The sequence below is a fragment of the Arachis hypogaea genome, chromosome 14, assembly GCF_003086295.3.
Source record: "Arachis hypogaea cultivar Tifrunner chromosome 14, arahy.Tifrunner.gnm2.J5K5, whole genome shotgun sequence".
NCBI classification, from domain to species: domain Eukaryota; kingdom Viridiplantae; phylum Streptophyta; class Magnoliopsida; order Fabales; family Fabaceae; genus Arachis; species Arachis hypogaea.
Window position 1 is genome coordinate 113615326 of NC_092049.1, and position 25163 is coordinate 113640488.

Below are 25163 nucleotides of genomic sequence, written 5' to 3' on the forward strand. Positions count from 1 at the left end.
AACTAAATTATACTAAAAACATACTAAAAACAATGCCAAAAAGCGTATAAATTATCCGCTCATCACTCAGCCTGTGAAACTAACGCTGACCGGAGAATGTTTACATACACACACACATACATATAATCCCATATCTAAATTTCTCAAAATAAATCCTAGTTCTCCAACAAAAGCCTCTATGAGGCACTGATAAACTCCAATCTTGTGGTTTATATTGTGTAGAATTTGGGAGAGTTTTGTCAATATTTTCTACACTTATTCATAGAAATTGCATGGTTTTGTGTTCTCTTCCTAATTCTTCTTTATGATAGAAAATATGCTTCATTTGCCTTAAAAATGCCATATTTTGATCCTCTTCTATTACCATTCCATGCCGTGATATGTTTGTTGAGTGATTTCAGAGTTTGTAGGGCAAGAATGACCTAGAAGAGAGAAAGGAAGCATGCACAAGTAGAAGAAACATGAAGAATTGGGCTGTGGAGAATCGGCTGTGATGCGCACGTGTAGCCCACGCGCACGTGTGGGTGCAAGGAGCTAGGCATGGGATGCGAGAGTGACGCATCTGCGTGGATTGGCAAATTCCCCATCGACGCGTATGCATGCTTCACGTGTACGGGTGATGAGCAGCACGTGACCTCATTAATGAAATCGTGGCTGGCGATTTCTGAGGCTCTTCAGGCCCAGCTGAAATTCAGCTGGATTCTGCATGGAAAAGACCCAGGAACTTGGTACACGAAATCGTGATCGCACACTTTTCACACAACTCTGTACAGCTGACCAGCAAGTGCACTGGGTCATCCAAGTAATACCTTACGTGAGTAAGGGTCGATCCCACGGAGATTGTCGGCTTGAAGCAAGCTATGGTCATCTTGTAAATCTTAGTCAGGCGGATTCAAATGGTTATGGGGAATTGATAATTAAAAGATAAATAAACATAAAATAAGATAGATATACTTATGCAATTCATTGGTAGGAATTTCAGATAAGCGTATGGAGATGCTTTGTTCCTCCTGAACTTCTGCTTTCCTATTGTCTTCATCCAATCATTCATACTCCTTTCCATGGCAAGCTGTATGTTGGGGGATCACCGTTGTCAATGGCTACTGTCCATCTTCTCAGTAAAAATGATCCAAAATGTGCTGTCACCGCACGGCTAATCATCTGTCGGTTCTCACTCATGTCGGAATAGGATCAATTGATCCTTTTGCATCTGTCACTACGCCCAACACTCGCGAGTTTGAAGCTCGTCACGGTCATCCCATCCTAGATCCTACTCGGAATACCACAGACAAGGTTTAGACTTTCTGGATCTCAAGAATGCTGCCAATTGATTCTAGCTTATACCACGAAGACTCTGATCTTACGGAATGGAGGCTAAGAGATATACACTCAAGCTATTGCAAATAGAACGGAAGTGGTTGTCAGGCACGCGTTCATAGGTGAGAATGGTGATGAGTGTCATGGATCATCACATTCATCAGGTTGAAGAACGAGTGAATATCTTGGAATAAGAATAAGCTTGAACTGAATAGAAAAACAATAGTACTTTGTATTAATTCATGAGGAACAGTAGAGCTCCACACCTTAATCTATGGGGTGTAGAAACTCCACCGTTGAAAATACATAAGAACAAGGTCCAGGCATGGCCGAATGGCCAGCCCCCAAACGTGTATAAAAGCATAAAGGTCTAAGGACTAAACGTCCAAAGATGAAAATACAATAGTGAAAGGTCCTATTTATAGAGAACTAGTAGCCTAGGGTTTACAGAAATGAGTAAATGATGTAGAAATCCACTTCCGGGCCCACTTGGTGTGTGCTTGGGCTGACCATTGAAGCTTTCACATGTAGAGACTTTTCTTGGAGTTAAACGCCAGCTTTTGTGCCAGTTTGGGCGTTTAACTCCAGCTTTTATGCCAGTTCTGGCGTTTAATAACGCCAGAATAGGGTAGAAAGTTGGCGTTTAAACGCCAGTTTGCGTTACCAAAACTCGGGCAAAGTATGGATTATTATATATTGCTAGAAAGCCCAGGATGTCTACTTTCCAACGCAATTGAGAGCGCGCCAATTAGGTCTCTGTAGCTCCAGAAAATCTACTTCGAGTGCAGGGAGGTCAGAATCCAACAACATCTGCAGTCCTTTTTTAGCCTCTGGATCAGATTTTTGCTCAGGTCCTTCAATTTCAGCCAGAAAATACCTGAAATCACAAAAAAATACACAAACTCATAGTAAAGTCTAGAAATGTGATTTTTGGATAAAAAATAATGAAAATATAATAAAAACTAACTAAAGCATACTAAAAACTACCTAAAAACAATGCCAAAAAGCGTATAAATTATCCGCTCATCACAACACCAAACTTAAATTGTTGCTTGTCCCCAAGCAACCAAAAACAAAGTAGGATAAAAAGAAGAGAATATACAATAAATTCCGAAAACATCTATGAAGATCAGTCTTAATTAGATGAGCGGGGCTTTTAGCCTTTTTTGCTTCTGAACAGTTTTGGTATCTCACTTTATCCTTTGAAGTTTAGAATGATTGGCATCTATAAGAACTCAGAATTCAGATAGTGTTATTGATTCTCCTAGTTCAGTATATTGATTCTTGAACACAGTTACTTTATGAGACTTGGCCGTGACCCTAAGCATTTTGTTTTCCAGTATTACCACCGGATACATAAATGTCACAGACACATAACTGGGTGAATCTTTTCAGATTATGACTCAGCTTTGCTAGAGTCCCCAATTAGAGGTGTCCAGAGCTTTTAAGCACACTCTTTTTGCTTTGGACCACGACTTTAACCGCTCAGTCTCAAGTTTTTCACTTGACACCTTCACGCCACAAGCACATGGTTAGGGATAGCGTGGTTTAGCCGCTTAGGCCAAGATGTTATTCCTTTAGGCCCTCCTATCCATTAATGCTCAAAGCCTTGAATCCTCTTTTACCCTTGCCTTTTGGTTTAAAGGGCTATTGGCTTTTTCTGCTTGCTTTTTCTTTTTCTTTCTTTTTCTTTTATTTTTTGCCATTTTTTTTCGCAAGCTTTTGCTTTTCACTGCTTTTTCTTGCTTCAAGAATCAATTTTATGATTTTTCAGATCTTCAATAACATTTCTCCTTTTTCATTATTCTTTCAAGAGCCAAAAATTTTAACATTCATAAATAACAAATTCAAAAATATGCACTGTTCAAGCATTCATTCAGAAAACAAAAAGTATTGCCACCATATCAAAATAATTAAACTATTTTAAAATTCGAAATTCATGTACTTCTTGTTCTTTTTCAGTTAAGACATTTTTCACTTAAGAAAGGTGAAGAATTCATAGGACATTCATAACTTTAAGGCATAGACACTTAGATACTAGTGATCATGTAATAAGACACAAACATAAATAAAACAGAAAGCATAATTTTCGAAAAATAGAAAAATAAGAATAAGGAAATTAAAGAACGGGTCCACCTTAGTGATGGCGGCTTGTTCTTCCTCTTGAAGATCTTATGGAATGCTTGAGCTCCTCAATGTCTCTTCCTTGCCTTTGTTGCTCCTCCCTCATGGCTCTTTGGTCTTCTCTAATTTAATGGAGGAGGATGGAATGCTCTTGGTGCTTGGTGCGTGACGGAATTGTTCATGATTATTCATTCCCCGGAAACGGCGCCAAAAACTTGGTACGCACGATCATAATCGAACAGCATGTGCAGCCCTTCTTCAGCCTCTGAATTAGATTTTTGCTCAAGTCCCTCAATTTCAGCCAGAAATTACCTGAAATCACAGAAAAATACACAAACTCATAGTAAAGTCCAGAAATGTGATTTTTACTTAAAAACTAATAAAAATATACTAAATCATACTAAAAACTACTTAAAAACAATGCCAAAAAGCGTATAAATTATCCGCTCATCAGTGCTCCACCCTTAGTTGTCCCATATTGGAACTTAATTCTCCTAGGGAGGTGTTAATTTGCTCCCAATATTTTTGTGGAAGAAAGTGCATCCCTTGAGGTATTCCTCTATGTCAATTCCAACTGAATTGCAGAGGTGACAAATGAAATGAGGGAAGGCTAACCTTGCCAAAGTAGAGGACTTGTCCGCCACCTTGTAGAGTTCTAGGGATATAACCTCATAAACTTCTACTTCCTCTCCAATCATGATGCTATGGATCATGATAGCCTGGTCTTGATGCACCTTTGAGATGAATCTCTCCATCTCCCATAACTCGGAGGTGAAAGCAATTGCCTTCCCTTTCCTCTATCTAGAGGTTTCTCCGGCTTTAGGTGCCATTAGTGGTTATGGAAAACAAAAAGCTTTAGCTTTTTCCATACCAAACTTAGAATGATTGCTCGTCCTCGAGCAAAAGTAGAAAGAAAAGAGTATAAGAAGAAGAAATGGAGGAGATGGAGGGTTGATGTAGGTTCGGCCAAGAGGTTAGGTTTGGGAGGGAAAGAATGTGAATTTGAAGTTAGATGTAGGTGGGGTTTTTGGGGAAGAGTTATTGAGGTGATTGGTCAATGGTGGGTGGGGAAGAGTGTTATAGAAAGGTGTGAAGAGGAGAGAAGAAGAGAGAGAGTTGAGGTAGGTGGGGATCCTGTGAGGTCCACAGGTCCTGAAGTGTCAAGGATTTCTCATCCCTGCACCATGTTGGCGTGTAAACACCCCTTTGAGTGCCAATCCTGGCGTTAAACGCCAAGTTGCTGCCCATTTCTGGCATTTAACGTCAGCTTTTCTTCATTTTCTGGCGTTAAACGCCAACTCTTTGCCCTTTTCTGGCGTTAAACACCAGTTTGGTGCCCTTTTCTGGCGTTAAACGCCCAGAATGGTGCTAGACTAGGCGTTTAACGCCCATTCTGCTACCTTTACTGGCATTTAAACGCCAGTAAGCTCCTCCTCCATGGTGTGCTATTTTTAATGTTGTTTTTGAATTTGCTTTGATTTTTGTAGTTGTTTTTGTGATTCCACATGATCATCAACCTAAAGAAAACATAAAATAACAATAGAAAATAGAAATTTAACATAGATAAATAAAAAATGGGTTGCCTCCTGTTCATACCCTGGGTCGAGCTGTCCGAACCGGGATGTTCAGCAGCAAAGCGACCGACCTGTTCAGGTCAAACGGACCGACCTCTTTACGAAGAACTCGACAGAAAAGCCCAATAAAGGGCCCAAATAGAGGAATACGACCCAAATCCAAAGGCAGTCCAAGCCTATAGAGATAAAGGCGGTTCCCTTGAAGATAAGCTGACCCCATCCAAAGATAAGATAAGATAAGATAAGATAACTAACTTATCTTATCTAAGAAGGTCACTTCTCACCATTATAAATACACTGGAGCACCCAGGTATAACTCATACTCTGATTCGACATAAAACCTGCTTAATACCCGTGCTAACTTAAGCATCGGAGTCTCTTGCAGGTACCCCCCACCCTCCGGTGGCCAAGGATCAGCAGTGCAGCAAGTCCAACAAGTCGGACACAACAGCTCCGGCTGCCACCAGCCAGCCGGACACGCCATCTCCGACCAGTACAGAAGATCTCATCCGAGATTGACCTCCAGTTTCAGGTAACCCTCGGAACATTGGCGCCATTGCCGGGGAACCTGGAAGTCATCCCAAAACCATGGCAGACGGCCATGACAACGACCACGATTCAGATCTAGAAAACAGAACACCGCACAAAAACCCGGACACTATGCTAAAGGATACCCCAGGATCAAACGGGGACAAAAACTCACCAAATCCGAGAGCCATGGAAGCACTCCAAGAACGTTTAAAACAACTTGAGAAAGAAACCCAGCAACAACGGGAGATCGGAAAAGATCTACAAAGAGAGGTACGGCGACGACGAGAACTAGAAGAAAAACTACAGCAATTAGAGGCCGACCTCAAAATGAAAGCTCCTCGGACCACTCCTGAGGAAACTTCACACAAAGAACAAGACCCATTCACCAGGGAAATTATGAAGACCGAAATTCCAAAAGACTTCAAGCTTCCGGATATGGTTTTGTACGATGGCACCACAGATCCCAACCACCATCTTAGCAATTTTAGGAGCAGGATGTACCTTACCGATGCCTCAGACGCCGTTCGCTGCAAAGCTTTTCCAACAACTCTCACAAAAACGGCGATCAGATGGTTCGACAACCTACCTCCGAAGTCCATCACAAACTTCGACGACCTGGCCAAAAAGTTCCTGACCAGATTCTCCATCCAGAAAGATAAGGCCAAGCACGCACCCAGTTTACTAGGGATCAAGCAAGGAGATCGGGAGAGCCTCCGTAACTACATGGAAAGATTCAACAAAACGTCCATGGACATACAAAGTTTACCAACAGAGGCTACCATCATGGGGCTTATCAATGGCTTACGAGAAGGGCCTTTCAGCCAATCCATATCAAAAAAGTATCCTACCTCCTTAGACGAAGTACAAGAGCGAGCAGAAAAATACATCAACATGGAAGAGAACGCTCGGTTGGGAGAAACCTCAAAATATGGGGCCTCCTACCGAGACAAAGACAAGGACTCCAAAAAGAAAGAAGATCAACAAGGTGAGAAGATCAAAAAGTACCACAACTATACTCCTCTCAAAGCATCCTTGGTCGACATATACAAAGAAGTCTGCCATACAGAGAAATTTCCCCCAGCGCGACCACTCAAAGGCAAAAGGGGAGGAGGAAATCGGAAGGAATATTGTGAATACCACCGGATTCAAGGGCACTCTACCAATGAATGCTTCGACTTGAAAAACATCATAGAAAAATTGGTAAGAAAAGGCAAATTAGATCGATTTCTGGCCACCCGGGGTGATGACCAAAGAAAAAGACGGAGAGACGAAGATAATGGACGAACTGAACGGTCACCTCAGACACCAGAAAGACACATCCACATGATACATGGCGGATTCACAGGAGGTGGGATCTCCAAATCATCCCGAAAGAGATATCTCAAAGAAGTATACCACGTTGAGGGAAAGGAGGAAGCACCCGACATCCCGGCGATAACATTTACTAAAGAGGACGCATCCGGCATCATTCTGGGACACGACGATCCCATGGTCATCACAATTATATTAGCAAACGCCAATCTACACCACACACTAGTGGACCAAGGGAGTTCTGCCGACATCTTATTCAAAACAGCTTTCGACAAACTCGGTTTAGACGAAAGGGAACTTAGAGCATACCCGAACAATCTGTTTGGACTAGGAGACACCCCGATACAACCGTTGGGATACGTATCGCTACACACTACTTTTGGAAAAGGGAACCAATCTAGGACCCTCAAAATAGACTACATAGTAGTCGATGTAAGTTCAGCCTACAATGCTCTCATAGGTCGGACAACACTCAATCAACTCGGCGCAATAGTTTCAACCCCACATCTATGCATGAAATTCCCAACTACAGAGGGGATAGCCACTGTAAAAGCAGATCAAAGGATGGCACGTCGTTGCTACAACGAGAGCTTAAACCTCAAAGGAAGAGGAGAAGAGTTTCATACAATTGAGCTTGGCGGAGCTCAGCGTCGAGAGGAACTTCGTCCGCACCCAGAAGGCGAGATAGAGAAGGTTCAGATTGGAGATACCCCGGATAAAACGACTAATATTGGCACGGTCCTAAGAGGAGATTCAAAAAACTCACTGATATAATTCCTGCGAGATAATGCCGACCTCTTCGCATGGAAAGCCGCAGACATGCCAGGCATAGACCCTAAGTTAATGTGCCACAAGTTGGCGGTCTATCCAGGATCTCTGCCGGTGCAGCAGAAGCGAAGAAAACTCGGACCAAAGCAATCCCGAGCTGTGGAAGAACAAGTGCAAGCGCTACTGAAGGCAGGATTCATAAGAGAAGTCAAGTACCCACTATGGCTAGCCAACGTTGTTCTGGTGAAAAAATCAAATGGGAAGTGGCACATGTGTACCGATTACACCGATCTCAACAAAGCCTGCCCAAAAGATCCATATCCACTCCCAAGTATTGACGCCCTGGTAGATGCTTCCTCCGGATATAGATACCTATCATTTATGGACGCCTATTCAGGATATAACCAAATCCCCATGTATCCACCAGATCAAGAAAAAACATCATTCTTGACACCAAAAGCGAACTACTGCTACATCGTGATGCCTTTCGGTCTCAAAAACGCGGGAGCTACTTATCAAAGGTTAATGAATAAAGTCTTCTCTGCTCACATCGAGAAAATCATGGAAGTTTACGTGGACAACATGTTGATAAAAACACAAAGCGAAAATACATTACTGTCCGACCTGTCCCAAGTATTCAACACTATAAGGAAACATGACATGCGACTCAACCCCGCAAAATGTACCTTCGCTGTTGAAGCAGGCAAATTCTTGGGATTCATGCTCACACAAAGGGGAATCGAGGCAAATCCAGACAAATGTCAAGCTATACTCAACATGAAGAGCCCAACCTGTGTCAAAGAGGTGCAGCAACTCAACGGGAGATTGGCCGCCCTATCCCAATTCTTTGCAGGAGCTGCGATAAGATCTCTCCCCTTCTATGCTACTTTAAGAAAGGGAAAACAGTTCGAATGGATGACAAAATGTGAGCAAGCTTTCCAGGACTTCAAGGAGTTCTTAGGACGGCCACCTATCCTATCTCGACCACAAGAAGGAGAACCACTTATATTATATCTCGCGGTAGGAAGCCGAGCGATAGCCTCAGCACTAGTCAGAAAAGACGAAAATGGGCAACAACCCATCTACTTCATTAGCAAAGCACTACAGGGATCTGAGCTGAATTACCAGAAAATAGAAAAATTTGCCTATACCCTCATCCTAACATCTCGACGACTCCGCCCATACTTTCAAGCTCATACCATTAAGGTCAGAACTAACCAACCCATAAAAGGAATACTGCAGAAAACAGATTTAGCAGGCAGAATCCTACAATGGGCAGTCGAGTTATCAGAGTTCGACCTCCAATATGAAGCTCGGACGGCCATCAAATCATAATATCTGGCCGACTTCAAATAAAACTCCCACAAAATGGAATCTCTACGTGGATGGCTCCTCAAATAAAACTGGAAGTGGCGCAGGCGTGATAATAGAAAGCAACCAAGGAACCCAAGTTGAGCTCTCCCTCAAGTTCGGGTTCCCGGCCTCCAATAACCAGGCAGAATATGAAGCACTGTTAGCGGGTTTGAAGCTGGCTAAAGAGGTCGGAGCTCAAAAACTCAACATTTACAGCGATTCACAAGTAGTCACATCACAAATAACAGGGAGCTACCAAGCCAAAGATCCCACCATGAAAAAATATTTGGATAAAACCAAGGAACTGCTCGGACAAGTTGGGGAATATATAATCTGCCACATACCCCGCGAACGAAATGCCCGAGCTGATGCACTCTCAAAACTAGCCAGCACCAAACCAGGGGGCAACAATAGAAGCCTCATCCAGGAAATGTTGCAAAACCCATCAATCTCGGAAGAGGAACAAGTCCTGGCCATAACAAGTCAGGACCAAGGATGGATGACTCCCAAAATCAATTACCTCAAAGAAGGAACACTCTCCGCAGAAGAAAAGGAGGCAAAGAAGTTAAAAAGGGAGGCACAGTACTACACCATCATAAACAACATCCTATACAAAAGAGGAATCTCAATACCTTTACTAAAATGCGTACCGACCTCCAACACAAAGGAAGTGCTAGAAGAAATACATAGCGGTATCTGTGGTAATCATCTTGGAGCGCGAGCTCTCACCAAAAAAGTACTTCGGGCAGGATTCTATTGGCCAACTTTACAAAAAGAAGCCACAGAATTTGTAAAGACATGTCCACCATGTCAAAAACATGCCAACTTTCACATCGCCCCACCAGAAGAGCTCATCAATGTGACTTCACCTTGGCCATTCGCAAAATGGGGACTCGACCTTCTCGGCCCCTTCCCACAGGGGTCAGGACAAGTTAAATTTCTCATAGTGGGCATAGATTACTTTACAAAGTGGATCGAAGCAGAACCCCTAGCCAATGCCACCGCTCAAAGAAGTCGGAAATTCTTATATAGAAACATCGTCACAAGATTTGGGATTCCATATTCAATAACTACAGACAATGGCACTCAATTCACAGACGCAGGCTTCAGAAAACTAGTAGCCGACCTGAATATAAAGCACCAGTACACCTCCGTCGAGCATCCACAAGCCAATGGACAGGCCGAAGTGGCTAACAAAGTCATATTGGCTGGACTAAAACGAAGATTACAAAATGCAAAGGGAGCCTAGGCAAAAGAGCTGCCACAGGTCCTATGGGCATATCGAACAACTCCACATTCAACCACAAAGGAATCCCCCTTCCGATTAGCATACGGAACAGAAGCAATGATTCCAGTAGAAATCGAGGAAGGATCGCCAAGAGTAGTTCACTACAATGAAGGAGCGAACTTCCAACTTCAAAGAGAAGAGCTCGACTTGTTACCCGAAACCCAAGAAAGAGCTCGAATCAGGGAAGAAGCTCTAAAACGTCGAATGGCTTCCAGATATAATCAAAAGGTGGTGCCGAGAAGTTTCATAGAAAATGATTTCGTCCTAATCCGAAATGATATCGGAACAACTCGACCAGGAGAGGGAAAGCTGGCAACAAACTGGAAAGGACCCTACCGAGTTATAGAAGTGCTTGGAAAGGGCTACTACAGACTGTCCGAACTCGATGGACGGGAGCTTCCCAGGTCATGGCACGCCTGCAACCTCAGAAGGTACTACAGTTAGAAAAAAGTATACAAAAGACCTCATCATTGGATGCACTCTTTTTCCTGAAAAGGTTTTTTAATGAGGCACCAAGTTGAGACTCAGACGATCCCATATGTATATATTTCTACCTTTTCTTTTAAATAAAATATTTTTGAGATATTCTACAAAGATTTCAAGACGCATTAATCTGAAGTATTCATCGTCCGATTGTAAAGCGACAGATCGACATAAAGTGAAAAACAATTTCACTGTACGATCACGATAAAGACAAATCGTCCGATAAAGGTGAAAACGCGATTCACCCAAAAGACGATCTAGAGATGACAACCACTTTCTACAAATCGGCAAAGATGAACACAGAATAATGCAAGAAGTTATCGAAAGCAATCTTAAAAAGAACCTGACGAGGTCTTACGGATCGCTAAAATAATAACTTTAAAGACTGGCCGACATTGCCAAGTCGGACCAAGTCAATCCAAGTTATAAGTAAACCCTGGAAAGAGGTCTGGCCAACCCTATTAAAGAGGATTACTTTAACTTAAAAGGGCTCGATACGACAAAGTCAGCCCAAAACTAAAAGTTATCAAAGTAGTCCCTGAAAGAGATCTGACAAAGATCCAAGAAAGAAGACTATAAATAACTTAAAGGAGACCGATATAATCAAGTCGGACTCCTACTACTACTACTAAAAGTTATCAAAGTAGTCCCTGAAAGAGATCTGACAAAGATCCAAGAAAGAGGACTACAAATAAATTAAGGGAGACCGATACGCCAAGTCGGACTCTTACTACCACTAAAAGTTATCAAAGTAGTCCCTGAAAGAGATCTGACAAAGATCCGAGAAAGAGGACTATAAATAACTTAAGGGAGACCGATATAACCAAGTCGGACTCCTACTACCACTAAAAGTCACCAAAGTAGTCCCTGAAAGAGATCGGACAAAGATCCAAGAAAGAGGACTACAAATAAATTAAAGGAGACCAATACGCCAAGTCGGACTCTTACTACTACTAACAGTTATCAAAGTAGATCCAGGAAAGAGATTGCAAAAATAACTTGGAAATGGACTGCGAAAACAACTCGGAGACCAACTTGAAGGAATCAAGGAACCAAAAATCAAGCAACAACCACAAAGGATTCAAAATTCAAAATGCAAAAGCAGTCCAAAAAAGTGGTTAAGCTGTAGGGCCCCAACATTCACGGAAAAAGAAATACTAAATCCAGCACAAAAGATAAAAACCACAAGGTCAAAAAGCCTCGGAGGCAACCAAAACCTACCGCAAAGAAGCTAAAGCATGCTACCATTAGTTTTTATAAAAAACAAAAGTTGCTGGGCAAGCAACAGGAAAGCGTCAGCAAAACATAAAGAGTTCAAAAAAGCCCACAAGCCGGGCCAACTACATTTCCAGAATAAAAAGCTAAGAGTTAGAAGATTTTTTAACAGCATCAGGCCGAGGAGACGGAGGCCGAGTTTGGAGAGGAACGGCATCTACTGTACCGTCATCCCGATTCAAAATCTGGCAGTCGGGATCAGAAACAGGAGGGCCAACCTCGGCAGGGGCAGCAGAAGTCAACACCTTGGTAGAGGTTACAGGGGGAGGATCGACATCATCCTCATCCTCGTCATCAGGGACAACCTTGCCATCCCTGACAACGTTCTCCAAGATAAAGAGGCTCAGGTCAGCCTCGGGAGCAATAACCCGAACTTGTGCCTTCAGATTTTCATAGGCAGCAGTTACACTGCCAACAAGGTGACCTTGAAGTTCAGAGTAATTCTCCCGGGCACTCTCCAATTCTTCCCTTAGGCGCAACACCTCCCGGTAGGACGTCAAATAACTATCCTTATGCCGCATAGCCGTGTCCTCGGCCAATTTCAGAGAGCCAGCCAAGGAAGCAGAAATAGCCTTTTCATTTTCCAAATCTTTCTCCAACCTGGCCACCCTTACTTCAAGCTCCCCCTTCAAATCCTTCATCCGATCAAACTCCTGTTTGGCCTCCTCCATAAAAGCTTTAGTGGCATGGAGAGGAAGACTTTGAGCAGTCCGATATAGGGCCGCCCCCATGTGTGCCAACTTGATGCCACTCCGGGTGATATAATCAAAATGATGAAGAATCGACACGTCGTCCATAGGAAGAACACCATAAGGACCGACTTGTTGATCTACAAACTCAACTGCATCAAAGTCAGGAGCGTCAAGGTTGAAAGGTTCAGCTGTTCTTTGCTTCTTACTAGGAGGGGGACCAGAAGCCACAACGGAAGATTGTGGAGGATCAACCTGACAGACCCGAGGAGTAGGAATTGCTCTCCTCGGTCCAGGAGAACTCGGTATAGGAGGTTTAACCAGAGGCTGAGAAGATCCCTCTCCAGCCGCTTTGGCCGAGAGGTTTAGTGCTGCGATCGCCTTCTTCGCCTTCTTATAGGCCCTCATAGAATCGTTATTCTTTGACATGTCTGAAAAAGACAAAAAACAAAGACAAGTTACAACACAGGAGAAACACAGCTCAGGAGCAAGTATAAAAATAAATCAGGCAGTACCCAAAGCAGCCCGGACCAACGATGGATCACTCAAAAATCTCTTCGTGTCCAGGTGGGGTGGCTTCCCCCACAAATCTTCAAGAACAACCACAAAGGCCCGTTCAACCTCACTAAGCATTTTCCACGTATAACGTGGCACCCGTACATTCTTTTGCCACTCCAGAGGAAAAGCAGGTTCATTATTTTCATCAAGAAAAAAGGGGCGAACTCCCTCAATGGCACGGACCCGGAAGAAGTAGTTCTTAAAATCTTTAAACGACTCATCATACATGGCAAAAACTTTATGCCCCTAGGCCGACCTGAAAGAAACCCAGGAAGCTTTCTTTTTGGAGGAACCTCCAGGTTTAGCCGAGACAAAAAGATAAAGGAAAAGAGTTTCAGAAGGTGTTATGTCCAACTCCTGACAAAGAAGTTGAAATATTTTGATAAAACCTCAGGAGTTTGGATGAAGCTGGGACGGAGCAATATTACAAGACCACAACAAGTCAGTTTCAAAAGCAGTAAAAGGGAAAGTAACGTTTAATTGACTGAAGAAGTATTCATAAGCATAGAAGGAAGGACGCTCCCCCTCGACGGAGGTCGGAAAACAAACTTTCTCATCGGAATCAGGAGCAACAAACTCATAATCCCCTTCGCGGGCACTACTACCACAAATCCTATGGCGCTTCCTCAGCTCTGTGCAAAATCCAGCATCCACAATGGAAACACACAACAAGACAAGGGAGTCCAGCCAATCGGACATCCCCTCAGAAACTCTGGAAGATATCTCTACAATGTTATTGCGAGAAGACATGAGGCCAACTAATCCTACAAGTAAGAAAAAAGATGGGATTACTAAAAACATCTCGGACAAGGGAGAAAACAACTCAAACACGATACAGACGAACACGCAGAAAAAGGAAAACCCCAAGACCCAAACCAAAGTCCTGGGGCATCCTTTGGAGGCAATAATCAGGCAAGGTTTTCAGGAAAAATCTACAGCTCGCATCCCAGCATCTCTCAGAAAGCATTCAAAAACATTTTTTCATCACAGTAAAATACAGAAATTACAGTCTACCAAGCAAAAATCATTTCCAAAATCAAAGAACACCAAGAGGAAATCATCAAATGTGCAAACTTTTTCAGAATCGGACGAAAAAGAAATCTTCAAACAAAGCAAGGAAAAGGCAGACTTTCTATCGGTACCAGACAGGAAACAACCAGAAGCAACAAAATCCTAGAAAGCCTCGATGAAAATACCAAGAGAAGGCATTATAAGTGACAAGCAAATACAAGACCAAGAAAAAGATTCAAACTTTCAAACATGCAAAATCAAAACTGAAAACGAAGCCATAAAAAACAAGAAAGCTAGCACCAACCTGGAAAAAGCAGCAAGCTTCAAGAAAATTGAGAATGAAAAGACGAAATCTGGAATCGCCCCCTCACAAGCAGAAAAACAGTATTGCAGAGAGAAATGCGAAACTCCAGGAGAAAACAGAAGCTTCAGACGCCGCAACACAAGAAAAATTGAAACAAGGATGAAAAGCAGAGAATAAAGGAATAAGTGCGAAGAAGTTACAAAAAGGGCGAGGGAGAGAAACCGTTTCTGGGTTTTTCAAAATCAAAAAGAACCAAAAGGAAAACAGGGCAATTAATGTTAAAATTAAATAAAGGCATTAAACCCACGCACGTTCCCAAAGCGCCGAAATAAAAGCACGCGCTTTTAGAGAAAAAAAAACGTTCTACATTCAAAAAAGCTTCTACAAAGGAATCGACAAAATGCTTGAGTTCGGCTTCACTAAAGAAGGACTGAAGTCAAGAACTCGGCCTCAAAAATAAGACCGAGCTCAAGCAGGGGCACTGTTCATACCCTGGGTCGAGCTGTCCGAACCGGGATGTTCAGTAGCAAAGCGACCGACCTGTTCAGGTCAAACGGACCGACCTCTTTACGAAGAACTCGACAGAAAAGCCCAATAAAGGGCCCAAATAGAGGAATACGACCCAAATCCAAAGGCAGTCCAAGCCTATAGAGATAAAGGCGGTTCCCTTGAAGATAAGCTGACCCCATCCAAAGATAAGATAAGATAAGATAAGATAACTAACTTATCTTATCTAAGAAGGTCACTTCTCACCATTATAAATACACTGGAGCACCCAGGTATAACTCATACTTTGATTCGACATAAAACCTGCTTAATACCCATGCTAACTTAAGCATCGGAGTCTCTTGCAGGTACCCCCCACCCTCCGGTAGCCAAGGATCAGCAGTGCAGCAAGTCCAACAAATCGGACACAACAGCTCCGGCTGCCACCAGCCAGCCGGACACGCCATCTCCGACCAGTACAGAAGATCTCATCTGAGATCGACCTCCAGTTTCAGGTAACCCTCGGAACACCTCCCAAAAAGCGCTTCTTTAATGTCAATAGCTTGACAGTGAACTCTCATGGAGCTTCACAGATATTCAGAGCATGGTTGGGGCCTCCCAACACCAAACTTAGAGTTTGAGTGTGGGGGCTCTGTTTGATTTTGCATTGAGAGAAACTTGTCATGCTTCTTCTCCATGTGTGCAGAAGGAGATCCTTGAGCTTTAAACATAAGTTAGTCCTCATTCACTTGAATGACCAACTCTCCTCTGTCAACATCAATCACAGCTTTTGCTGTGGCTAGGAAGGGTCTGCCAAGGATGATGGATTCATCCCTATTCTTCCTAGTGTCCAGGATTATGAAGTCAGCAGGGATGTAGAGGCCTTCAACCTTCACCAAAACATCCTCTACAAGTCCATAAGCCTGTTTCCTTGAATTGTCTGCCATCTTGGTGCACGAAATTGTGATCTCAGGCAACGGCGCCAGAAACTCTGTACGCACGTCTTAATAAGTCGTTTTTCATTCACAACTTCGATACAACTAACCAGCAAGTGCACCGGGTCGTCCAAGTAATAAACCTTACGTGAGTAAGGGTCGATCCCACGGAGATTGTCGGCTTGAAGCAAGCTATGGTCACCTTGTAAATCTCAGTCAGGCGGATATCAAAAGGTTATGGAGTTTTCGAATATTAATAATAAATAGAAAATAAGGATAGAAATACTTATGTAATTCATTGGTTAGAATTTCAGATAAGCGTATAGAGATGCATTCATTCCTCTGAACCTCTGCTTTCCTGCTGTCTTCATCCAATCAGTCTTACTCCTTTCCATGGCTGGATTTATGTAAGGACATCACCGTTGTCAATGGCTACTTTTAATCCTTTCTGGAAAATGGTCCGATGCGCTGTCACTGCATGGCTAATCGTCTGGAGGCATCACCCTTGTCAATGGCTGCATCCTATCCTCTTGTGAAAATGGTCCAAATACTCTGTCACAGCACGGCTAATCATCTGAGGTTCTCGATCATACTGGAATAGGATTCACCCTCCTTTTGCGTCTGTCACTACGCCCAGCACTCGCGAGTTTGAAGTTCGTCACAGTCATTCAATCCCAGAGTCCTACTCGGAATACCACAGACAAGGTTTAGACTTTCCGGACTCTCATGAATGCCGCCATCAATCTAGCTTATACCACGAAGATTCTGATTAAGAGATCCAAGAGATACTCATTCAATCTAAGGTGGAACGGAAGTGGTTGTCAGGCACGCATTCGTGGGGGAATGATGATGATTGTCACGTTCATCACATTCAGGTTGAAGTGCGAATGAATATCTTAGAAGCGGAATAAGTTGAATTGAATAGAAAAACAGTAGTACTTTGCATTAATCTTTGAGGAACAGCAGAGCTCCACACCTTAATCTATGGAGTGCAGAAACTCCACCGTTGAAAAATACATAAGAGAATATAGGGTAAGCATGGCTGAGTGGCCAGCCTCCCATGGAGGTCTAGAGATCTCAAAATGATCAAAAGATAATCCAAAGATCTCAAATACACTAGTAAAAAGTCCTATTTATACTAAACTAGTTACTAGGGTTTACAGAAGTAAGTAATTGATGCATAAATCCACTTCCGGGGCCCACTTGGTGTGTGCTTGGGCTGAGCTTGAAGTTTACACGTGGAGAGGTCATTCTTGGAGTTGAACGCCAGTTTGTAACGTATTTCTGGCGTTCAACTCTGGCTTGTAACGTGTTTTTGGCGTTTAACTCCAGACAGCAGCGTAGAACTGGCGTTCAACACCCTTTTACGTCGTCTAAACTTGGCCAAAGTATGGATTATTATATATTGCTGGAAAGCCTGGATGTCTACTTTCCAACACAATTGGAAGCGCGCCATTTTGAGTTCTGTAGCTCTAGAAAATCCACTTTGAGTGCAGGGAGGTCAGAATCCAACAGTATCAGCAGTCCTTCTTCAACCTCTGAATCTGATTTTTGCTCAAGTCCCTCAATTTCAGCCAGAAAATACCTGAAATCATAGAAAAATACACAAACTCATAGTAAAGTCCAGAAATGTGAATTTAACATAAAAACTAATGAAAACATCCCTAAAAGTAACTAGATTCTACTAAAAACATACTAAAAATAACGCCAAAAAGCGTATAAATTATCCGCTCATCACAACACAAAACATAAATTGTTGCTTGTCCCCAAGCAACTGAAAATCAAATAGGATAAAAAGAAGAGAATATACTATAAATTCCAAACTATCATTGAAACATAGCTCCAATCAGATGAGCGGGACTTGTAGCTTTTTGCCTCTTGAATAGTTTTGGCATCTCACTTTATCCATTGAGGTTCAGAATGATTGGCATCTATAGAAACTCAGAGTTCAGATAGTGTTATTGATTCTCCTAGTTCAGTATGATGATTCTTGAACACAGCTACTTTATGAGTCTTGGCCGTGGCCCTAAGCACTTTGTTTTCCAGTATTACCACCGGATACATAAATGCCACAGACACATAACTGGGTGAACCTTTTCAGATTGTGACTCAGCTTTGCTAAAGTCCCCAATTAGAGGTGTCCAGGGTTCTTAAGCACACTCTTTTTTTTTTTTGCTTTGGACCTTGACTTTAACCGCTCAGTCTCAAGTTTTCACTTGACACCTTCACGCCACAAGCACATGGTTTGGGACAACTTGGTTTAGCCGCTTAGGCCGGGATTTTATTCCTTTAGGCCCTCCTATCCACTGATGCTCAAAGCCTTGGGATCCTTTTTATTACCCTTGCCTTTTGGTTTTAAGGGCTATTGGCTTTTTTTGCTCTTGCCTTTTGGTTTTAAGAGCTTTGGCTTTTTCTGCTTGCTTTTTCTCTCTCTTTTTTTTTTTTATTTTTTTGCTATTTTTTTCTTTTTTTTTCTGCAAGCTTTGTTCTTTGCTGCTTTTTCTTGCTTCAAGAATCATTTTTATGATTTTTTAGATTATCAAATAACATGTCTCTTTGTCATCATTCTTTCAAGAGCCAACATATTTAACATTCATAAACAACAACTTCAAAAGACATATGCACTGTTCAAGCATTCATTCAGAAAACAAGAAGCATTGTCACCTCATCAATATAATTAAACTAAGTTCAAGGATAAATTTGAAACTCATGTACTTCTTGTTCTTTTGAATTAAAACAGTTTTCATTTAAGAGAGGTGATGGGTTCATAGGACATTCATAACTTTAAGACATAGTTACTAACTACTAATGATCATGTAATGAAGACACAAACATGGATAAGCACTTAACATAGAGAAAACAAAAAACAGAGAATGTAAGAACAAGGAATGAGTCCACCTTAGTGATGGTGGCGTTTCCTTCTTGAGGAACCAATGATGTCCTTGAGCTCTTCTATGTCTCTTCCTTGTCTTTGTTGCTCCTCCCTCATTGCTTTTTGATCTTCTCTTATTTCATGAAGGATGATGGAGTGCTCTTGATGTTCCATCCTTAATTGTCCCATGTTGGAACTTAATTCTCCTAGGGAGGTGTTGATTTGCTCCCAATAGTTTTGTGGAGGAAAATGCATTTAAGGCATCTCCGGGATCTCATGGTGATGAGCTTCATGCGTCTCTTGAGATCCATGAATGGGCTCTCTTGCTTTCTCCATCCTTTTCTTAGTGATGGGCTTCTCTTCCTCAATGGGAATGTCTCCTTCTATGAAAGCTCCAGCTGAGTAACATAGATGGCAAATAAGATGAGAAAAAGCTAGCCTTGCCCCCAGGAGAGGGCTTTTCGGTTATTTTGTAGAGTTCAAGGGAGATGACTTCATGAACTTCTACTTCTTCTCCAATCATGATGCTATGGATCATGATGGCCCGATCCACAGTAACTTCAGATCGGTTGCTAGTGGGGATGATGGAGCGTTGGATGAACTCCAACCATCCTCTAGCCACAGGCTTGAGGTCCAGTCTTCTTAATTGAACCGGCTTGCCTTTGGAGTCAATCTTCCATTGAGCTCCTTCCACACATATGTCCATGAGGACTTGGTCCAACCTTTGATTAAAGTTGACCCTTCTAGTGTAGGGGCGTGCATCTCCTTGCATCATAGGCAAGTTAAACGCCAACCTTACATTTTCCGGACTAAAATCTAAGTATTTCCCCCAAACCATTGTAATATAATTCTTTGGGTTTGGGTTCTTACTTTGATCATGGTTCCTAGTGATCCATGCATTGGCATAGAACTCTTGAACCATTAGGATGCTGACTTGTTGGATGGGGTTTGTTAGAACTTCCCAACCTCTTCTTTGGATTTCATGTCAGATCTCCGGATACTCATTCTTTTTGAGCTTGAAAGGGACCTCGAGGATCACCTTCTTCTTGACCACAACATCATAGAAGTGGTCTTGATGAGCTTTGGAGATGAATCTTTCTATCTCCCATGACTCGGAGGTGGAAGCTTTTGTCTTCCCTTTCCCTTTTCTAGAGGATTCTCCGGTCTTGGGTGCCATCAATGGTAATGGAAAAACAAAAAGCTTATGCTTTTACCACACCAAACTTAGAATATTGCTTGTCCTCGAGCAAGAGAAGAAAGAATAGATGAAGAAGAAGAAGAAAATATGGAGGAGTGGGGGGATAAGGTTCGGCCATAAGGGTGGGTTTTGGGTGGGAAATTAATTTTGAATTTTGAAGGTAGGTGGGGTTTATGAGGTAGGTTTATGGGGAAGAGTGGATGGATGTGAGTGGTGAAGTGGTTATAGGGAAGAGAGATTGAGGTGATTGGTGAAGAGTTTTGGGGAAGAGTGTTTATGGGATTGTGTGAAAGAGGGGTGAGAAGAAGTGAGTGGAGGTAGGTGGGGATCCTGTGGGGTCCACAGATCCTGAGGTGTTCAAGGATTTACAACCTTGCACCAAATTAGGCATACAAAATGCCCTTGCACACAACTCTGGGCGTTCAGCGCCAGATTGGTGCTTGTTCTGGGCGTTGAACGCCAGAACCATGCTTGTTCTGGGCGTTCAGCGCCAGCTCTTCTCCAGGGTACAATTCTGGCATTCAAACGCCCAGATGCTGCCCATTTTGGGCGTTCAGCGCCAGAACCATGCTCTGTTCTGGCGTTGAACGCCAGCCAGATGCTTCTTACTGGCGTTTAAACGCCAGTAAGATCTTCCTCCAGGGTGTGATTTTTCTTCTGCTGTTTTTGATTCCGTTTTCAATTTTTATATTTATTTTATGACTCCCCATGATCATGAACCTAATAAAACATGAAAGAACAAGAAAAATAAAATTAGATAAATAAAAATTGGGTTGCCTTCCAACAAGCGCTTCTTTAATGTCAATAGCTTGACAGTGGGCTCTCATGGAGCCTCACAGATGTTCAGAGCATTGTTGAAACTTTCCAACGCCAAACTTAGAGTTTGGATATGGGAGTTCAACACCAAACTTAGAGGTTGGTTGTGGCCTCCCAACACCAAACTTAGAGTTTGACTGTGGGGGCTCTGGTTGACTCTGTTTTGAGAGAAGCTTACTGTGCCTCTTTTCCATGTTTACAGAAGGGTAACCTTGAGTTGTAAACACAAGGGAGTCCTCATTCAATTGAAGGACTAATTCACCTCTGTCAACATCAATCACAGCTCTTGCTGTCGCTAGGAAAGGTCTTCCAAGGATGACGGATTCATCCTCATCCTTCCCAGTATCAAGGATTATGAAATCAGCAGGGATGTAAAGGCCTTCAACCTTTACTAACACGTCCTCTACTTCTCTATAAGCCTGTTTTCTTGAATTGTCTGCCATCTCTAATGAGATTTTAGTAGCTTGCACCCTAAAGATTCCCAGTTTCTCTATTACAGAGACGGGCATGAGGTTTATCCCTAAACCAAGGTCACACAGAGCCTTTTCAAAGATCATGTTGCCTATGGTACAAGGTATTACGAACTTTCCAGGATCCTGTTTCTTCTGAGGCAATGTCAGTTGATCCAGACCACTTAGTTCATTGGTGAACAAGGGAGGTTCATCTTCCCAAGTCTCAATACCAAATAATTTGGCATTCAGCTTCATGATTGCACCAAGGTACTTGGTAACTTGCTCTTCAGTAACATCCTCATTCTCTTCAGAAGATGAATACTCGTCAGAGCTCATGAAGGGCATAAGGAGGTTCAATGGAATCTCTATGGTCTCTAGATGAGTCTCAGATTCCTTTGGTTCCTCAAAGGGAAACTCCTTATTGATCACTGGACGTCCCAGGAGGTCTTCCTCACTGGGATTTACGTCCTCCCCTTCCTCTCCAGGTTCGGCTGTGTTGACTATGTCAATGGCCTTGCACTCTCCTTTTGGATTTTCTTCTGTATTGCTTGGGAGAGTACTAGGAGGGATTTCAGTGATCCTTTTACTCAGCTGGCCCACTTGTGCCTCCAAATTTCTAATGGAGGACCTTGTTTCATTCATGAAACTTACAGTGGCCTTAGATAGATCAGAGACTAAGATTTCATAAAATAGAGGTATTTTGTTCAGAGTTCTCTGTCTGTTGCTGAGTGGATGATGGAAAAGGTTTACTATTGTTAAACCTATTTCTTCCACCATTATTAAAGCCTTGTTGAGGCTTTTGTTGATCCTTCCATGAGAGATTTGGGTGATTTCTCCATGAGGGGTTATAGGTGTTTCCATAAGGTTTATCCATGTAATTCACCTCTGCTATTGCAGGGTTTTCAGGATCATAAGCTTCTTCTTCAGAAGATGCCTCTTGAGTACTGTTGGATGCAGCTTGCATTCCATTCAGACTCTGAGAAATCATATTGACTTGCTGAGTCAATATTTTATTCTGAGCCAATATGGCATTCAGAGTATCAATTTTAAGAACTCCCTTCTTCATAGGCATCCCATTACTCACAGGATTCCTCTCAGAAGTGTACATGAACTGGTTATTAGCAACCATGTCAATGAGTTCTTGAGCTTCTGCAGGCATTTTCTTTAAGTGAATGGATCCACCTGCAGAGGTATCCAATGATATTTTAGCTAATTCAGACAGACCATCATAGAATATGTCCAGGATGGTCCATTCTGAAAGCATGTCAGAAGGACACTTTTTGGTTAGTTCTTTGTATCTCTCCCAAGCTTCATAGAGGGATTCACCTTCTTTCTGTCTGAAGGTCTGAACATCCACTCTAAGCTTACTCAGCTTTTGAGGAGGAAAGAACTTGGCTAAGAAAGTCTTGACCAGCTTATTCCAAGAGTTCAGGCTATCCTTAGGTTGAGAGTCCAACCATATTCTAGCTCTGTCTCTCACAGCAAAAGGGAAAAGCATGAGCCTGTAGACTTCAGGATTTACTCCATTAGTCTTAACAGTATCATAGATCTGCAAGAATTCAGTTAAGAACTGAAAAGGATCTTCAGATGGAAGTCCATGAAACTTGCAGTTCTGCTGCATCAAAGAAACTAATTGAGGTTTCAGCTCAAAATTGTTTGCTCCAATGGCAGGAATGGAGATGCTTCTTCCATGTAAATTGGAATTAGGTGCAGTAAAGTCACTAAGCATCCTCCTTGCATTATTATTATTTTTGACTGCCATCTCCTCTTCTTGTTCGAAAATTTCTGAAAGGTGCTTGCTGGATTATTGTAATTTAGCTTCTCTTAGTTTCCTCTTCAGAGTCCTTTCAGGTTCTGGATCTGCTTCAACAAGAATGTTCTTGTCCTTGCTCCTGCTCATGAAAAAGAGGGACAGAAAAATAATAATAGGGATCCTTTTTACCACAGGTATAGAGGTTCCCCTGTGTGAGTAGAAGAAGAAAAGAATGTAATGTAAAGAAAGAAACACAAGGGTAAGGAGAGCAGAGATGTGGGATGAAGAGAGGTGTTAGTAGATGAATAAATAAATAGAAGGAGATGAGAGAGAAGGAGAATTTTCGAAAATTATTTTTGAAAAAGAGTTAGTGATTTTCGAAAATAGTTTCTGAAAAAGGTTAGTAATTTTTCGAAAATTAAAATCAAAAATTAAAATAATTAGTTAATTAAAAAGAAATTTTGAAAAAGAGGAAAGATATTTTCGAAAATTAGAGAGAGAGAGTTAGTTAGGTAGTTTTTGAAAAAGATAAGAAACAAACAAAAAGTTAGTTAGTTAGTTGAAACAAATTTAAAAATCAATTTTGAAAAGATAAGATAAGAAGTTAGAAAAGATATTTTAAAATCAAATTTTTGAAAAAGATATGATTTTGAAAAAGATAAGATAGAAAGATATTTTTGAAAAGATATGATTGAAATTAGTTTTGAAAAAGATTTGATTTTTAAAATCACAATTAATGACTTGATTCACAAGAAATCACAAGATATGATTCTAGAACTTAAAGTTTGAATCTTTCTTAACAAGCAAGTAACAAACTTGAAATTTTTGAATCAAAACATTAATTGATGATGTTATTTTCGAAAATTAGGAGATAACGGTAAGAAAAAGATTTTTGAAAAATATTTTTATAATTTTCGAAAATAAATAAGAAAAATGAAAAAGATTTGATTTTTGAAAAAGATTTTGAAAAATATAAGATTTTCAAATTGAAAATTTGATTTGACTCATAAAAATAACTAGATTTTAAAAAGTTTTGAAAAAGTCAACTCAAATTTTCGAAATTTATAAGTGAAAGAGGGAAAGATATTTTTTTTATTTTTGAATTTTTAATGATGAGAGGAAAAAACATGAAAAAGACTCAATGCATGAAAATTTTGGATCAAAACAATGAATGCATGCAAGAATGCTATGAATGTCAAGATGAACACCAAGAACACTTTGAATGTCAAGATGAACATCAAGAACTTAATTTTGAAAAATTTTTAATGCAAAGAAAATATGTAAGACACCAAACTTAAAAATTTTCATGTATAGACACTATGAATGCAAGAATGCATATGAAAAACAAGAAAAGACACAAAACATGAAAACATCAAGATCAAACAAGAAGACTTACCAAGAACAACTTGAAGATCATGAAGAACACTATGAATGCATGAATTTTTCGAAAAATGCAAGATGAATATGCAATTGACACCAAACTTTCAACTTGAATCAAGACTCAAATAATAAACATGAAATATTTTTGATTTTTATGATTTTCTAAATTTTTTTTGGTATTTTTCGAAAATTGATTGAAAAAGAAAAATAAGGATTCCAAAATTTTTAATATGAATTCCAGGAATCTTTGTACTCTTAGTCTAAAGCTCCAATCTGAGGGTTAGGCATGGCTTAATAGCCAGCCAAGCTTTAGCATGTAACATCAGAATATACTGCTCATCATGGCTTAATAGCCTCTATACTGATGGTTGGAAGCCCCTATCCAAAAGAATTAGACATGGCTTTACAGCCAGCCAGGCTCCAACATTTTTTCATGAAACTCTAGAATTCATTCTTGAAAATTTTGAAGAAAAATATATTTTTAAAACATTTATTTTTAAATTTTTTTTGAAAACAAAGGAGAAAATTTTTGAAAGATTTTTGAAAAATTTTTGAAAATAAAACAAAAAATAAAATTACCTAATCTAAGCAACAAGATGAACCGTCAGTTGTCCAAACTCGAACAATCCCCGGCAACGGCGCCAAAAACTTGGTGTACGAAATTGTGATCTCAGGCAACGGCGCC

The 25163-nt window shown here is 41.3% G+C and overlaps 1 non-coding gene across 1 annotated transcript; it reads left to right on the forward strand.

Annotated features, from left to right (window-relative positions):
* Positions 1-22603: 22603 nt before the first annotated feature.
* On the forward strand, positions 22604-22711 carry LOC112746623 (small nucleolar RNA R71). The gene has a single exon (XR_003174495.1). It is a non-coding gene; the product is annotated as a small nucleolar RNA R71 (small nucleolar RNA).
* The last annotated feature ends 2452 nt before the right edge of the window (positions 22712-25163 follow it).